Below are 18,726 nucleotides of genomic sequence, written 5' to 3'. Positions count from 1 at the left end.
GTGTAGACTTTGTCATAATCACAGATAAGAGACTGAAATACAGCTCTTGGTCGTCCATGTCTCCATTGTAGTAAGCAGAAGAAGGTATTTGGGTTTCCTTACTGAAGAAATAAGGGCTTGTAGATTTGTATATGTACACACATACACACACACACACACACACACACATATATATATATATATATGAACCTGAAGAAAAAATGGAAACAAGGCCAACCATTCAGTCTGTGTGAAAATTAGAGAATTCTGCCAAGAGCAAGCCTCTCTTCACCTTTCTCAAGAGGAGTCGGTAAGGTTTGCCATTACTTAGTGGAATACCTCATCCTGACTCTTTAGTTCTTGGTTGAATGTATGGAGTCATCGTCTCACCTCAGATAATGAGTGCTTAAGGAGGCGTGTTTCTGGGTGTCTTTGTGGTCTTTCGTTTGGAGTGCAGATGTTGGGCAAGTGGCTGTCACTTCATCCTAAGACTAAACTTCATTGTTGACTAAGGTGGCGACAGGGGCCACACTCAGCATTCAAGAACAACCCTGGGAAACGCCTAAAGACATATTCTAGAGAATTCGATATAGCAGTGTGTCCAGTCTGGTAAGCTTAATGCCCTGTTTTCTTAGGTTTCTAAGTGGAGACCCGTCCAAGCAAAATGGAAAAGAAGGAGCAGAACGTATGCTTTGTGTTCCCTAATTATGGTATACTTTCTTCTCCTTCTAATAATCAAGTATTATTAGGGGGACTCAAGGGGACTGAGAGGGCAGGTGGTTATTCTTTTCATGTGGAATGGAGTTGTCCTAAACAGAGATGAGGTTGTTGACACATAGCACATAGGCTGTTGTTTTTGGACATCTGCCCCAGAAGGGAGTGTACCCACCAAACGATGTTTTGTAAGTGGGATGGGTTTCCATGCTTTGTTCTGCACTCTCTTTATGGAGTCTCAGGTCTGTGTGTGTGTGTTCCTCTGAAAATAGCCTTTGCTTTTGATCAAGGATTTGCAGCTTGGAGAAGGAGTAGGCAAACCCAAACGAGGTACTTCAGTGGGTTTTTTTTTTTGTTTTTTTTTGTTTTTTTTTGTTTTTTTTTTGTGGTATTGGGGAACAGTAGAAGAGAGGACAGGCTTTGGAGTCAGCCAAATGTGGTTTCAAATCCTACAGCCTCCTTGTAAGGTGTTACAATCCTGGGCAAATTATTTAATTCCAAGCTGCCATTTTCCTTACCTGGAAAATGAGATTAATACCAGGTGTCCCTTAAACATTGTTGAAAAATAGACACTAAGTTACTGCTAATATTCTTTTTTATTCTTTGTAAAATTATCATACAGTGAAATTGACCCTTCTAGGAATACAGTTCCATGAACTTATAGATTTGTATAATCACCACCACAATCAGAATACAGAAAAATTCTATTATGCTCTAGTAAACTTCCCCTGCTGCCCCTTTATAATCATGCCCTCCCTCTGTCACAAAAGCTTCTTTTTGAAAAGGGTCTTGGGGTACAAATTATGCTTAGTTTACATTTGAGATCACCCCAAATTTAGGAAAATCTTCAGTTTATGATAAAAAAAAATACATATTATGTTAGGAATTACTTTTCTGGGTTGTGGCAGCAGTGTGTACGTGGGGCAATATGTCATTTTTTCCCTTTTTTTCTTCTCCCTTTCTTCCTTTCTCTGGAAATACTTATAATCCTGCACATTGGAAACGCTAAGCTGCAGAAAATCTAATTCCAAAACTACTGCATCTGCTTTGAGATTCTTCCTAATGCAGTCATACACTGACAAGAAATTTAACAAAACTGTGTTTTGTACCACATTTAACATCAGTCCCCACCAAAGTTGTAAAATATGTACTTTGTCTGTCAAATCCCTCCATCTTTTGAGGCAGTCAGAGTTCTTTGAAAGCAGGTATCTGCCCTTAGGTTCCCTGCCTTCTAATTTAAGAGACTAAACTAAGACAAGCCTGGCTGTCTGTTATGGCTTAAGTTGTGCCCCTTCTCCCCAAGATATGTTGGCGTTAACCCCCAGTACCTCAGAATGGGACCTTATTTTGAGAGAGGGTCGTCGCAGAGGGAAACAAGTCAAAATGGGAACATTATGGTGGGTCTTTGTCCAGTATGACTAGTGTCCTGATGAAAAGGGGGAATTTGGACAAGACAGTCATCACCCGGGGAGAACGCCACGTGGAGATGAAGGCAGAGATCGGGGAGTCGCAGGAGAAGCCAAGGCAGACCAAGGATTGCCAGCAACCACAGAAGCTCGGGGAGGCCTGGGTCAGATTCTCTGTCATGGCCCTCAGGGTTGTGACCACCCTACCTGCACCTAGATCTCGACTTCCAGTCCCCAGAACTCTGAGGCAATCCATTTGTGGTGTTTAAGCCACCCAGTTTGTGGTATTTTATATGGCAGCCTTAGGAAGCTAACGGGCTGTCTTTAATAAAAATTATTTTTTTAAATTTATTTATTTTGAGAGAGAGTGAGAGAATACAAGCGGGGGGAGGAACAGAGAGAAAGGGAGAGAGAGAATCCCAAGCGGGGTCTGCATCGTCAGCAGGGAGCCTGATGCGGGACTCGAACTCCCGAACCGTGAGGTCGTGGCCTGAGCCGACATTAGGAATAGGACGCTTAACCGACTGAGCCACCGAGGCACCCCTAATAAAAATGACTTTTTTAAATGACAGTGTGTGTGTTGGAAGAAAGGGCAAGTGGTGTTTGAGGAATTTGGAGCCCTGGTGTTGGTGATTGCTGGTCTATGGCTTGTGGACGTTGAGTTTCCTGCTGTTGCCACCACTGTGTGCAGAAGACAGCACTTATTTCACTCTTTTTGTTTAGAGTGATTTGAACCATTACTGTCTCCTCCCCTCCTTCTTTCTCACCCCATCTTACTCTCTTCCTCCTCCAGATTCTTCTTTTTCTCCCATGCGTGCCTAATCTGCTTCCTCCCCAGAGCCTGCTTCCTTCCTCCCACTTGGCTTGGCTCACCTGTCTTATCACTCGTGGTTGCACAGAAAAGAAGTAAAGCGAGTGATATTGTACCTTCATGGAGTCCTGTCCCCGGACAGGAGGAAATTACTGATTGGTAGGTGCTTTGGGGTGACTGCTTCCTAAGTTTTTATTTTTATTTTCCTAGAAAATCCCCTTGATTTTCTTGAATTCTAGACAAGTCTCTACTTTGGGTTTAAAAAAAATTTTTTTTAATGTTGTATTTATTTTTGAGGCAGAGAGAGAGCATAAGCAAGGGAGGGGCAGAGAGAGAGGGAGACACAGAATCTGAAGCAGGCTCCAGGCTCCGAGCTGTCAGCACAGAGCCCGATGTGGGGCTCGAACTTACAAACCGCGAGATCATGACCTGAGCCGAAGTCAGAGGCTCAACCGACTGAGCCACCCAGGCGCCCCACTACTTTGGGTTTTTTAAATCGCACTATTTGAAGACCTAAATTGATGGGGTACATTTGGTTAATTATTTACAGAATCCACTAAAAATTCTTTGATCCCCCTGGGACTTCCAGAGGGTGTGGACCTTACCACCTGTACCCTGTCTTTCTCTTCCTCACCCCACTTAGACTGCGTGGACCATCAGCACATGTTCACCTCCGTTGGCTCAGCCCCGCTTCCCTGCCACATGATCCTTCTAGTGTGAAGTGTTTGAACGTAGCTGAAGACGGACAACCACGCTGCATGGTTTCCCCTTAGATGTACGACATCATGTCGCTCAAGTGTCCCCCGAGAATGTCCTGCTACACTGCCCTCGTTTACCTTCTTACACTCCGGCGGCCTGACATTTCTTACTTTCTCGTCTCTGTTAGTGTTCAGCGACCTTTGTCGCCCTGTCAGCTAACGTCTTCGTTTCTGATTTTACTGAGAAACAAGGAGTAGGACGAGAACGTCCCCATTGTCCTGACACCACATTTGCCAGCATACTTGTATCCGTGCCCATATGGTGTCTTCGCCTTGCCTGTCCCGTGGACGAGCCACCCCCGTCCTAGCCACTTGTACTCCTGTCTCTTCCGAAGCGCTGAGTTCTTACGGTGAGTGCTCCCCGCGCTCTCGTGGTTCACTCCCTCCCCCCCCACCTGTGTGTTCCTGGCAGCGTGTCATTAGCCCGTAACATCTCCTTCCTTAAAACAAACAACCGAAGCCTGGTTTTTCCCTGATGGTCTTCTCTTGCTGCCGTCTCCCCCCCTGTTTAGAGTGAAGTTCCTCAGAAACGTTGTTCATCCTCTGTATTGACTTCTTTGCTTCTCGTTCTTTCTCGAAGCTCTTTCAGTCAGACTTCGTCCAGAGTTGCTCTTGTCTTGGTCTTCAGTGGTGACTGTGTGGTCAGTGGCCCAGTCCTCCTCCCACCGGACCCCACTGTTGTCCCCACCATCTTTCTGGGGCCACTGCCTTCCCCTGGCCTCCTGTTTCTTTGCTGCTTTGAGGAACATCATGCACCCAGCTGTCTTGCCTCACCGGATGCTCTGCTCAGTCCCCTTTGCCGGACGGGTTTTCTCATCCCAGTGTCCCAGGCCGCTAGGGACATGCCTCTCCTTACACGTCTCTTCTCTCTCTGGGAAATCTGGGCCTTGTGGGCCGTACAGTCTGGCACAGCTACCCAAACCCAGATGCTGTAGCACAAAAGTAGCCATTGGCGGGGCGCCCGCGTGGCTCAGTCTGTTGAGCGTCTGACTTTGGCTCTGGTCATGATCTCGCGATTCGTGAGTTCGAGCCCGTGTCTGGCTCTGAGCTGTCAGCACAGCTTCAGATTCCATGTGTCCCTCTCTCTCTGCCCCTCCCCTGCTTGTGCACTCTTCCTCCCTCCCTCCCTCCCTCCCTCCCTCTCTAAAAAATAATAAACATTAAAAAAAAAAAAAGCAGCCATTATGATCGCCTACATTTGAGCCAGTGTAGCTGTGTTCCAAGAAAACTATTTTGGACTCTACTGTTTTAATTTCATGCGGTTTTTACATGTTGAAATAGTTTTAATTTTCCTAACCATTTCAAAAACGTAAAAACCATTCTTAACTCACATATCATACAAGAGAGGCTGTGTCCTGTTTGGCCACATTGCTGACAAGCACCCTGTATCAGGAAGCAATGTCATCTGTTCCTTGGTGTTAGTATACCACACATATGCAGGTGAATGAAAAACTTGTATTTCCAGCACCAACTACCCACCTTGAGTTTCAGGCTCACATATTTAGCGAGCCTGTACCTCCACTTGGATATCTAATAGGCATCTCGTGTCTAAAATAGAGCTCCTGATTTTTTTCCCTCTCAAGACTACTTCTTTGGCTGCTGAGTGGACTAAACCTCAGTAAAAGTAGAAGGATAATGCAGCCATTCCAGATTTAGAACCACCGTGTGATGGAGAGGACGGATGAGGACTCGGGGGCCAGACTTGGATTCAGATCCCAACTTTGGGCTCCTTGCTGACTGTGTGACCTTGGGAAAGTTGCCTGACCCACCCACCCCCTCTCTTTAAATATGAAAAACACTAACTTTAAAGGGATGTGAGGATGATGAATAAATGTGCCTGACACAGGGTGGGCTCAGCAGGTCATTAACAGAAACCATAGTAAAAAGCTACCTATGCGTAGGTTGTCAGATGAAGGAAACATTTTTTATACTCAATCTATTTGTATAACAGAATAAAGATAGCTTACCAAACTGGAGTATAAATTAGAGCAGCAGAGAATTCAGAAGGATACTCAGATAGGTAGCAAAATCTGTCAGGTTACAACTTCCATAGGTAGGGTAAGTCTGTCAACTGGGCGTCTTACAAATCTCTTGCCAGTTTAGCACTATGTTGAAAAGTGTTACGGATTGAATTTTGTCCCCCTCAGAGTCCTATGTTGAAGTCCTAAGTTCTGGTACCTCAGAATGTGACCTTATTTGGAGACAGCCTTTAAAGAGGTGCGCAAGTTCAAATGAATTCATTAGATAGACTCTAATCCAATATGGCTGCTGTCCTCTTACAAAGTGGGAACTTGGAGACAGACAAGCACATGTGGAGAACACAGCCACCTATAAGCCAAGGGGAGAGGCTTGAGACAGGTTTGCCCTGACAGCCCTCAGGGGGAACCAACCTTGCAGACGCCTTGATTTTGGACTTCTGGCTTTCAGAACGGGGGATGGTACATTCCTGTTTAAATTTATGGTCCTTTGGTACAGCAGCCCTGGTATAAGGCTCATATAGAAGGGATCAGGAGGATTTCTGCAGCAGGACGTGACTCAGGGATCTCTGCTCACACCCCGCCGTGTTCTCTAATGCCTCTGAGTCGTGCCCACTTCCCCCTGTCACTGGGAAGGAAGAGGGGGTTCACGAGTGAGAGCCACAGTTACACCTGGGGCCGTGTTCTGAGAACCCTGGCCTCCCTGGTCTCTAAGCAATCAGCTGATCCAGAGCCCGTGAGCCTGTGAATTAGAGCAGCATTACCCACAGTGTGTTGTGCGGATTAGCGATCCCAGGAGACCCTCTGGGAAAGGGTTTCTGGTCAAATTCGTTTCAGAAAATTGTGTTTTTATAGAGCTGTTTTTGAAAAGCACCAAGTATCAGAGAAAGCCTCTGAGAAGTTCTCAGAGCCTTGTTTAATGAAGCAGTTCTCAAACTTAGGTGACCGCAGAACCTGTATGCGCATGTAGTGTGTGTGAAACATTTGTTAACATCCCTGAGAGCTGGTGTTATGTGGGGTATACTCTGAGAAATGCTGATAGATAAATCTTGGTTATATTCGTCATATAGCTTTTTTGACTCCGAATACTTTATCAGTTATGGATATTTTCACTTTTCTTATACCTATTTGGGTCTCATCCATGGCATAAACTTTTTCTCAGTTTTATTGAAGTGCAATTGACATACAATAAACTGCATATATTTCAAGTGTACAATTTGGTAAGTTTTGATGTACGTGTATACCTATGAGGTCATCACCACAATCAAGGTAATGTATGTATCACCCCAAAAGGCATAATCATTTTTAATATAGTGATCATGGTATCACATAATCTTTAAAAAAATTTTTTTTAACATTTACTCATTTTTGAGAGATGGAGAGAGAGAGAGCACAAGCAGGGGAGGGACGGAGAGACGGGGAGACACAGAATCCGAAGCAGGCTCCAGGCTCTGAGCTGTCAGCAGAGAGCCCAATGCGGGGCTCGAACCTACGAACCACGAGATCATGACCTGGGCCAAAGTTGGACGCTTAACCGACCGAGCCACCCAGGTGCCCCTCACGTGATCATTTTAAGTAGCATAGACCTAGTCTGTAGCTCTAGGTCCCAATAAAATAAACAGTTTAATATTGAACCCTCTTAGCCTCCAAAACTGGTTGGCCATTTGGAATTGTCCTATATAGCAAAGGGTAATAAAAAGAGATATGAAGAAGAATACTTTGATTTATTTATATTTAAATGACTTGGGACCATCTGTGTCTTTTCCTTCACTATAAAAAAGCCGTATCTCTTTCATAGAGCTATTGCAAAGAGTAAATAAGATAACATGCGTGAAAATGCACAGCAATGCCTAGCACATTGTAGACACTAACTAAACAATTTTCTTCCTTCCCTTCCTGGTTTCTTAGCCACCACCTTACCCCCTTGCAGTTTGCATCCAGGTGTCAGACAGATGGCTGTTGCTCTGGTTTGGATCCAAGGTTATTGGGCGTGGAGACAGAGAAATGAGCCAGAGTAGTGTACATTGGTCGTTGTGTTAGAGCATTTTTGCTTGGTGAAGCTCAGGTATTTGAATCATCTTTTTCTAGGTCTGTTTAAAAAATGTTTTACCAAGGGGCGCCTGGGTGTCTCAGTCGGTTGGGCATCCGACTCTTGATTTTGGCTCAGGTCATGATCTCATGGTTTGTGAGTTTGAGCTCAGCTAAGGGCTCCGTGCTGACAATGCAGAGCCTGCTTGGGATTCTCCCTCTCCCTCTCTGCCCCTCCCCTGCAAGCATGCACATGCCCCCCCCCCCTCAAATAAATGAATTTAAAAAAAAGGTTTTACTAAAAGTTGGTGTTGGTAGATTGTTGGGTAGCAACGTGTACATATCAGTAAGTGGGGCAGGTGAGCAGAGGGAACTGGCAAGCTGTAGAGGAAAACTTGCTTTACGTTTTAGGCAGTTTTTAAAATTCGTTTGTAAATGTCACCTTTTGTTATGTTAACAGAGAGTTAAAAGTCATATATGTTTATTGAATTCACAAAACAGAAGACTGATTAAATTCGAACTCATTTTTGTGAAGATTTTATTTTTGAGTAATCTCTACACCTAGTGTGGGACTTGAATCCACGACCCTGACATCGAGAATCCCATGCTCTACTGACTGAGCTAGCCAGGTGTCCCTGAACTGATTTTTAATTAAAATTATTCTTAGAGTTAATTTCATTAATTTATTTAACTTGGCAGTTATTTTTACTCACTTTTGTTTGTAATTTTGTATGCATGTTACTTATATGTCTATATATGCTACTTATGTATATATATTATATATAAACATATATGTTTATATTTATACATTACTTATTAAATGTGGTTGGGACGACTAGATTATTTGTGTCTGAATAAGAGGAAGAAGAAAGCACCTAAGCCCAGAAAGTTAATGTGTTTACTTCAAGGCAGAAAAAGTTGGCATATTTTGGCTTGCCATATATCTCATTATGGAGGCAGCGATCTGAAAGGGATATTAAATTAGAAGCAAACCTGTTCTGTACTGGTTAACCAATGAAAGTTAGATTGACTGTTTAATAGTTAAGTACTGGGGCCACATATGGAATTAAATCTTTCACAAACTTTGTTTAAACCTTTGTTGCCTTGAATTGATACAGTTTTCCCCCCATTTGTTCAATGGCCTAAATTTGTTTTTGGCTTTTTACAATTCTTTCTTCTTTCTTTGTTTCTTTCTTTTTTTTTTTTTTTTTAATTTGGCAGTGCTTTCCAAAATGTTTCCTTCTGCACTGCCTCCAAAACAAAATTATAAACAGGTTGACTTTTTTTTTTTTTAATGCATTATGAAATAGTGTTTTTACTTTTCTGACTTGGGAAAGTGTCTGGGTTTGAGTAAGTTCTAATGCTGGGCCTTGAAAGATGAGAACATGAATATACTTTTGTCGCTTCATCAGCTAGAGAATGATGTTGGCAGTTGGGAAAATGTATAAATAGAACTATGTAGCTGCGGAGTGTCCTGTGTGCACTCATAGACCCAGGAGCGCCCATGGTAGGGAACCTGGCTCATAGGGTTGAAACTCATGGGCCCCATCCATTAACTCAGCAGTTTATCAAACATCATGGCGTATGTGCTGTGTGTCGTGACAGTTTGTAAGTGCTGAGGACGCACAGATGAGTGGGGTGGGAATAAAAGGCCAATTTTATTTTTTGAAGTGTTGGTATTTTTAACGCTGAGACATGAGACCTTGTAAGGAAAATAATATGAAGCTAATTACCCAGTTTTAAGGTTTTGAACTATGGTCTTTGATGTGAGATATGATCTGGGTTTTCCACCAACGGACCCCAAACCTTACCTAATGCATTCAGCAGTCGTCATGGCCTCTTTTCCAAGGTCTAAGGCAATTCCAGCAGGAAATAAGTACATACCACCTATTTCTTAGCATTTTCCCCTTCTTTTTCTTTCTACGTTTCTTTTGCTTTTTCTCCTTTGATCTGGAAATCAAGGGGAAGTGAAGTAGCCCTTCATAAGAAGGTTCAGATAACTTTTAGGCTTGAGGCATTTCTGTGCCAGGCTTGCAGATGACACCTGCCAGATCACCATAAAGGGAGAATCATGTGGCACTGAGGCAGGTCACTCCGGTACTGTCCTTGCTGGACCTGACCTGACCCGTCCACTCTGTGCCTTGCCCAACTCCCTTAGCTGCTGGGAGCCAAAAAAAAAAAAAAAAAAAAAAGAGCTCAAGATATGAAAGGAGAGTTAGTTTTCCAAATATGGGCCCCAAATCTTACTTTCAGAGCTGTGTACATGAGTAGCATGTGGGGAATCCCTCGTTTCAACAGAGATGGTGAAGACCGTCCTCTAAATTGTATCTGAAACAGGCAAACTCTCAAACCATGCTAGCTCTCAAAGCACACAAAGTCATGAAGATTATTTGACGTTGTAAACAGCTCAGTTTGTTTTCTCATCTGTCTTTTCAAATCTGTTTTATGGACAGTATTCTTGAACTCCTATTAGATTACCTCGACATTGGCTTGCTTCAGATGCAAGTAACAGCAGTAAGCATACTGAATGTTCTTCACAATTGTTGAGGTTTGGGGTTTACACAAGAACGTGGTGTGGCGTTGGTCAAGTTCAGTTTCCTTATCCAGATGACTCTTATTGAGCACCTCCTGCGTGCAAGCCGCATCACTCTGTGATTTTATGTGGGTTCCTTGGATGTTATCAACAGAGCCCTCTGGGTTGAGCAATTCCTGGAAGTTTCAAAAACTTCAGCCAGCTTGGGGATTGCATCTTACGCTGTCGATAATACTCCTAAGGGGGGAATGGTGGGTGATGTCCAGGTAGGGAAGAACACTTGGAACACTTAGCAAGTTCATGAATCAGTAGTATATAATCTGTAGAATGTGGAACATTCTAGAATAAAAAAGTCCATAATACTTCTTTTTATTATGAAGGGTAGAGAATGTATGGGTGTGCTAAATTAGGATTGAATGGCTCCTTTGCCTGTGTTTCTCAAATAACCTGGTAAGCCCCTCTCATCCTCCATTGTAGCCCGTGTGGTTCTTGTTCAGATCTGGTTCTCACCAGACAGTGTACTCCTGGGGGTCAGATGCCATGTCTCACCCATCTTTGTTCTCCCAGGATCTAGTGCAATGTTAGGGTTGCCAGATAGAGTACAGAGTGCTCAGATTTGAATTTCAGGTAAATAACAACTAATTTTTATTTTAAGTATGTCCCATGTATGCATGTATTAGTAAATTTGAATTTTATGTAAACAACAAATAATTTTATAGTATAAATATGTCCCATGCCAGATCAGATTTAATTGGTAATCCTATATTTTTATTTGCTCAATCTGGCAACCCTATAATGTCCATTACTTAGAAACTAGTTTTTTTGGGGGGCGCCTGGGTGGGTCAGTCGGTTAAGTGTCCAGCTTCGGCTCCGGTCATGATCTCACGGTCTGTGAGTTCGAGCCCCGCATCGGGCTCTGTGCTGACAGCTCAGAGCCTGGAGCCTGCTTCGGATCCTGTGTCTCTGCCCCTCCCCCGCTCACACTCTGTCTCTCTGTCTCAAAAATAAACATTAAAAAAAAAGAAACTATTTTTTTGAACCAGAACAGGTATAATTCTACCGTGTGACCACAACGTAGTATTCCTTCACAAGTAGTATTAGTGAGGATAGACCATTTCACCACCAACAACTAGGTAGCATTGATTATAGAAATATGTAGCGAGGACCTGAATTAATGGGTTTGCCAGTGCCTCTTGCCTTCTGTGAGCCAGGCACTCCTAATCCAAGTTTTTTATGTCCATAAGCAGCCATTCGGGGAGGTCATGCCTGTTGCCAAATGAAAGAGTTGTCTGGGATTATGGAACCCCTTCTCCTTCTCTGCTTTTGTGTTCCTCTCGTTGCAGCTCGCCAGTGCCCTGCTTCCTTCCTAAGAGGTGAGCAGGGACAGGCAGGACCAGAGATTGTCATCTGTTCAGCTAGAGAGGATCAGAGCAGGTTATGACAACCTCGGGTATTTTAAGCCTCCAGATTTTTGCAGGGTGTGTGAGTATGTATGTGTGGGTCGGTGTATATACACAGTGTAACTAAGCATGAGCGAATGGTGATCTCTCCGTTTTTATGGTAGGAAGTGGAGCATGTAGGGATGAAGTCAGGGGCTGCAGAGCAGAGACACAGGCTGATTTAGGTAGTGATTGCTACTGGGAATAGAATGAGGGGCTCCTGCCTCCTTTGGGTAATATCGTTTTCTTAGGCCATCCTCCCATCCACAAAGTACGACTCTGAAGTAGGTCTGCGTATAACTGTTTTTTGTGGCAATGTAAATAGTTCTGACCTTAAGTATTTGGAAGTGAGGACTCATGCCCTTCTCCCAGAATATAAATTTGACTCGGTAGGGCTAAAAACAATTACAGCCTAATGTAAGAAACTGTTCAGCCGACTTTGTTCAGATGTCAGCCAAATTAGAGCTTTGCGTGGTGGGGCACGCTCTGTTGGCTGTGCTCTATTAGGGAAAGCAAAAATAGAAAGCTTTTTCTCTAGACTTGAGAACGCAATCAATGTATGCTCATTAAGAGCATCGGTGGCACATGGCCACGAAAGTTGGAATCGCAGCTTTACCGAGGGGTGCTGGTGTCCCGAGAACACAGAATTTGCAAGGAAACGGAGTGCTCCCGTTGGTCCTGAAGCCATCGAAACAGCAGACGCTAGACCTAAAGCCTCGTGTGGTGATTTGTAAGTGGCCATGCTAACAACATGTGCAATGTGCCGGGCACTCCTGCAACCCTGACTCTGGAGAAAAGGGTGTCTGGTGGGGTGGCTCGCCTGGTGCTTCCCTTGAGAGGACGCTGGCGTCCCACCCCTACTTTCTGCGCCCCTGAAACTGGGCTCTGCGGAAGTGTTTTTGAGGAGCGTTCAGTCCTTCCCAGGGATGTACTTGGTGACTGGGAGTTTACACTTCAGCTTCAACTGTTCCCGGAGAAGAATAGTTTTTCTCTGTCACTGAGGCCTTACCGAGAACAGAGGACTAGGTGATTGTTCTTGAAGGCTCAAATGCCAGAAAACCTTGTGTTATGGGAGGCATCGAAGCTTCCTATTTTCCATTCACCTTAGTTTAACATTACTGCTAGTGTTATGCTCAGGTTAACTTCCTGTATTTGTTTTTATTTGCAGTGCATTCTTTAGTTAAAGTGTTACTTCGTGAATGGAAAGAGAAAAAATAAAAGCCAGGGGCAGGGGTATAACGTGGAAGAATAGGGTTTTGTTTCCAGTCCTGTTTTGCAACAGTAGGTTAAGCACTTTAAACTTGCTCTTCCCTGGTTGGTGAACAAGACGCTGAAACTCCATGTCATGCCACTACATGGTGTAATGCATTTGGTTAAACTGCCAGGCACATCCGTCATCTTGTCTACACCGCAGTTCCACTCGCAGAGTTGGAGAGGCTGTTTGGGGACATCCAGACCTCACTTTTCAGAGCAGTCTGCACTGATCCGTGTATTCTTAAAGCAGTTGTGTTCATATATGTCAGAGGCCCGGTGTCCTTCCCACTTGCCAGTGTACTTCTCATTTAAATGGCAGAAACGTTGCAAATATTAAGGACCGGAAGGATACTAACCCTCAGTGTTTGGGATCAGACAACAAAATCTAATTCCTATTCATCAGACACCCAAGTCTAAGTCGTAGCACAAATGAAAAGGGCAGCTTCTTTTTGAGAGAGTTGGGAATCCTAAAAATAAGCAAAGCTTAATAAAAAGGGAAAGAAAAACGTTCTTGTCATTTTTGTAATTCATCTGGCTCTGGAATTTTCTCCCAAGCCCTCGAGGCAAATTTCCATTCATGGCCCTAGGTAAGATTCTGGATCATGAAGCCAAGAAGGTTATTCTAAAGAAAAGCTGATGGGCTGTAGGCGATTCATTGCCAGAGCGGTAAAACCATCCATGGACTTGTTGGAGTATATCTGGGACTTGCTAGAAGGGGTGGCTGGTTTGGAGAAGGAGCAAAGGCAAGTTCTGTTGACCTTACACTGGTGCTGAAGGGTTAGGTGGGTGGTTGTACGGTGTGGTGGCCTGGGAATTCAGAGTCCTCGGATATCATTTTTGTGTGTAAACTCTGTGTCTTTGGACATTTCAGCTCTCTGGTCCTGCCGTCTCGTCTTTAAAATGAGGTGCTGGATTAAGTGACCTTTAAAGTCTCTTCCAGTTTAAAAATTGTGTTATCATTTGGAAATACACTGTCAGGAAAACATCAGTGCCAAAGCCTGCCTCTCTAATAAGGGAAGTATTTTCAGGTTCTGTATCCTTGACTGTTACTTTTGCGTTTAACGTTTTATAAAAAGTGGGAAATTATTAACGTGTGTTATCACACCCATGTTGTGTGTGTCTCAGTTAATGAAAGAGAACTTTAAGTGACATTTACCAAGGGGCGTAGTTGAGAGTTCATAAGGGCACACTAGTGTAATAGTAATTGCCACTGGGTTGAAAAGTTTACAATTTGGTTTTTCATTTTTGTAGCCTCAAACCTAGTCAAAAGTGGATGGTTCATATAAAATTATTTTCCTTAGAACAGGCACAGTATTAGCCATCAGTGTTGGTCAGGGTAAAGATTTCAAGGTGTTAGGTTCAAGTATTTGACTTTCCTTTGATTTTCTAAAAGTTTCTACCTAATCCTGAGAAAGTCTACTGGCTTCATCCAAGACCTGACTGCTTTCTGTCTCAGAGTATTTAAGGAAAGTACATTTTCTCAAAATGGAATTTTCCCTGGGTCATACCAGGCAACTAGGCTTTGAGCCATAAATTATCTCCCAGGGTTTGGTTCCCTTTGAGAGAAAGGAAAAGGAGATAACTTTTGCTCTTGCTAGAAAGTAAAGCTTATCTACTCTACCTGTTTGCAGTTTAAAGAAAGGAGTAATTCATTTATGCAAAAGCATAGGTCCCTTGACCACAATAAAGCAGCCACTTAGGCTGCACGTTTTGTGTCCGGGAGACACAGAATGTATTTTCAGGCTACAGGAGGCTCTTTTGGTGCCAGATTCAGACTTAGTTCTAAGGGAAGGTAGAAATGTGTGACTGAGTAAATACCTTTATAATAATGGTACATTCTTCTAACATGAGTATGTATCTGTATATGTATACACACACATATGTATATACTGTATACACATACACACGTGTGTGTGTGTGTGTGTGTATATATATATTGCTGATATATAACAATATATAGTGTAACCGTTATATATATATGTTACTATGTATTATATAGCTATATAGTAATATATCTTACTATTTTTATATTGGTCATTATAGTTATATATGTATAGTATATATATATGTATATATACTTTGTCATGTATAGTTAATATATGTTATTATATGTTATATTGCTATATATCTTACGATTTTTATACCACTTGGTCCTTATAGTTCTATATATTACGGATATAGAAGATATACACACAGATGTGTGTATATACACACCTACACACGTACATACATGGCTGCGTGAGTGAAGGATTGAAAGTCAGTGACCTGTTAACTCTGTCGCCACAGCACTACTATCCTTTACTGTGTACCTTTACCCTTGATATGTGGGGGGAAATGGTGAGTGTACTCAGTCAGCAACTTAGAGGGAAGTAAGTTTAATGGATGTTTGGAATCGTGGGTAAATCGCCTTCCCACTTGCAGGAGAAAAAAAAAAGTTGTTGTATTTAACCACTCTTTTCCAAGCCACTTTTGTGTGTGGAAGCCAACATCACCCTGTGTTGGACAAAAGTAGTTCTGTGGACATTTAATTCTTTGTGGTAAGTGTCTGTGGGCTGGTGGCTTGCTATAGTACTCTCTGTTTTTCTATTGTTTAGTGTTTTTCTTTTTTTTTTTTATTGAAAATACTCCTAACATAAGGACAAAAGGCTTTTTCAGTTTTGTCTGGGATGTTTTACTTACTGTTTTAAAAATGACTATCCAGCTCTGTTACTGGTCAGAGGGTTCGCCTTGATCTCCTCCAGTATTTTAATATTTCAGTTCTGAGTTTAATGATGAGGGGCTTTTGAGTTCCCCGTGGGTTCTGTTTGCCGACATACTCATGTCTCTTTATGTTAACGGCTTTCCCTTTTATCCTTTGCTTGAGCTAGAGAAGGAAATGAAACTGGATGACTTACTTTTAAGCCTGACTGGCTCTTGAGAAAATGGAGAGGAGAGTCACTCCCTCAAAACGGCTAACAGGTTGAGCTGCGTGTAAATTGGCGTTATCATCCTCTCTTTGAAGAACAGGAAGGCTGCTGTTACGATAAATGTGCTGGAAATCATTAAGGATGAGAGGACGGTGGGACACAAGTGGCCACTCCAAGCCGTTTGCTGTCAGGTGGGACACCGGGTGGGCCCAGGTGAAAGACAGACAAGCGAAGGGATTAGCCATGGCCACCTGGGCCTCCCTTCTGCGAAACAGCAGACCCAGGGGGTGTTTCCGAGCGGTCCAGGTATACAGGCGTCTTCTCTCCCCTTTTATAAGCGGGACGGAGGAAAACACGCCAACATGGGGGGGGGGGGTATTTGTGTATCTGTTTGTGCCTGCTTACGTCATACCAAACATGCTCCCCTCTCGGTGTCTTGGAGATTCTTTTCTTAAGCATGAATGTGTCAGGAAATCGAGGCCATTCGGCTCTATGGGTGACACCACGTATTGACTAGTATAGTCATAATTTGACTTTAGATGACTGCTATTTGAAGTGGTTGAGAATGAAAATATCCCATTTGCCATTTACGATAAGGCAGAATTTTAGTCGATCCATGTACTCTGAAGGTCTAGAATGTGCAGGGAATTTGCCGTAAAATTGTTTCATACACATGCAGTGGGGCGTCTTCATTCAGGGAGTTAGTACACGACAATTGCAAATATGGATTGTTTTCATTTCTTAGTATATAACCATTAGCTTTCTTACCAACAATGAATTTATATTCTATTTCCTATTTCTACCTTTTAAGAAAATCCTTTCTACTTCTGAGAATCTTTATCTCTCAACACATTGCTAACCAGTTTATTGGAAACAGAAACCCCCAACCCTGTGTCTGTCCCTTCCAGGGACAATAAAATACGTTTTTTGTCAATGCATGAAAGTAAAACAAGATAACAATCACTTGTAATCTCACCAACTCCGTGAGAGTTGAAAGGCCAGTGGTAGGTTTTGAGCCAAGGAAATTTTAAATGAAATATTTTTAAAAGACCCCGGACGGTGTATGGGGATAGGTTAGGGTGGATGCAGGGAGATGACTTAGGACCCTTGCAGGAGTCCAGGCAAGAAACGATGGTACCTTAGACTGTGTACTGGCAGAGGCACTGGAGAGATACGGTCACATTCTGGCTCTGTTTGGAAGACAGAGCAAAAGGGTTTGCTGATGGGTTGGCTTTGGGTTATGAGAGAAAGAAGTGTAGAGAGACCAAGGTTTCGGGCCTGAACAACCAGGATGATGGAGTTGCCATTCATCAAAGTGGGAAAGACGGGGAGAAGGGGAAATCCTGAGGGGAAAAAATAGAAAGTTAAGTATTGAACCTATTTTTTACTATGATCGCTATGAAAAGCTGTTATTGTCTCATTGAATCTTCCCAAAGCCTTTCCATAGCCATAACTGTGCTTTTATTAATAAGTCTTGGGGCAACACTAAGCTTAAGCTATGGAAACATTAAATCAAGGAATATGGCACCTGGGTGGCTCAGTTGTTAAGTGTCCGACTTTGGCTCAGGTCATGGTCTCACGGTTTATGGGTTCGGGCCCCGCATCAGGCTCTGTGCTGATGGTCAGCGCCTGGAGCCTGCTTTTCAGATTCTGTATCTCCCTCTCTCTCTGCCCCTCCCCTGCTTGTACGCGCGCGCTCTCTCTCTCTCTCTCTCTCAAAAATAAATAAACACTAAAAAAAATTTTTAATGAAAAAAAAAAGGAAAGAAAAATTGGGGGTAAAGATCAGAAAAGGCCAGTTAGGAGAAAGCATCCCCAGGAGCATGACATGAACCCCAGCAAGAGGGTCTTATAAAAGGCAATTTAATGAAACTATAGGCTTCTAATTGAGAACCTTTTCCCAGACAGCCTCACAGATGATATTTATGATCTTTGGTTCCTGCATCTGGCTCTAACTGCATGTGCACCAGGTTTGGACTTTGCCACCTGATGTGCTGTGTGATGGAGCTGATACTCCTAAAGAGGAATATGGATTTTCTGATACGTCATAGATAGGTCAATTGCAGTCTTGTCAGTGTTGATTGATATTGATTTTCACTGTGAAAGTGGCTCTGTTCTTTCCTTCCATCCCTCTGTCCTTCTCCTTCCTTCCTTCTCATTCCTTCCTTCCTTCCTTCCTTCCTTCCTTCCTTCCTTCCTTCCTTCCTCCTTCCTTCCTTCCCTCCCCTTCCTTTCTTCCCCTCCCTTCCTCCTTTCCTTCCTTCCTTCTGGAACTGTTTCCAACTTTTATGCAGACTAGTGTAGAAACTTCCATTATTTGTTCAGCTGATTGCATCTGCACAGTTTTGAAGCAGAGTGTAAAAAAAAAAAATCCAGGAACACCAGGGAGGCTCAGTTGGTTAAGCGTCCAACTCTTGATTTCAGCGTAGGTCATTATCTCCCAGGCCTGGGAATCTAGTCTTGTGTGGGGCTTTGTGCTGGGAATGGAACCTGCTTGGGACTCTCTCTCCTTCTCCCCCTTTCCTTCCCCTGTGCTCACTCTCTCTTGCTGTCTCTCAAAAAATAAATGAATAAAAAATAAGAAGAAGTAAAGAAAAAAGAAAACATCCATTTTATTGTCTTTGCATGCAGATAAAAGCAGGCCAGTTTAAATCTCTATCCGTAGCTTTAAGGGAAAAAGAACATTTCCACATCCAACACACGGAAGGAGGTTAGACCTTAGTCCATTTTTAATGTCCTCTTATTCCTCCTCTTTTAGCTGAAATGGGTTCTCATTTCCTTCCTTTTTCATCTTTTGTTCATAACTTCATCCAAGAGTTGCTTTGTTCTACTGATAATATTTGGGCCTTCTTTTAAAAATAAAGCAACGACCTAAGTGGCCAGTATTAGAACTTAAATTTGCTAATTTCACAACGTTTATGG

At 43.0% G+C, this 18,726-nt stretch overlaps 1 protein-coding gene and 2 long non-coding RNA genes across 7 annotated transcripts in view; all 3 read left to right on the top strand.

The window, feature by feature from the left end:
• The window catches only part of MFHAS1 (multifunctional ROCO family signaling regulator 1), a 100,967-nt gene that overhangs the window by 29,720 nt on the left and 52,521 nt on the right, over positions 1-18,726 (top strand). The gene's annotated exons all lie outside the window — the stretch shown is intronic.
• Positions 1,061-3,688, top strand: LOC131506488 (uncharacterized). Its single transcript, XR_009258970.1, has 2 exons — positions 1,061-3,069; positions 3,554-3,688. It is a non-coding gene; the product is annotated as an uncharacterized LOC131506488 (long non-coding RNA).
• LOC131506490 (uncharacterized) lies at positions 11,103-17,515 on the top strand. The gene is made up of 3 exons (XR_009258971.1): positions 11,103-13,931; positions 15,362-15,435; positions 15,766-17,515. It is a non-coding gene; the product is annotated as an uncharacterized LOC131506490 (long non-coding RNA).

This window comes from Neofelis nebulosa, chromosome 3, assembly GCF_028018385.1.
Source record: "Neofelis nebulosa isolate mNeoNeb1 chromosome 3, mNeoNeb1.pri, whole genome shotgun sequence".
Lineage (NCBI taxonomy): Eukaryota > Metazoa > Chordata > Mammalia > Carnivora > Felidae > Neofelis > Neofelis nebulosa.
Note: the sequence above shows the minus strand (reverse complement) of the source record. Positions and strands in the feature narration are given on the sequence as shown.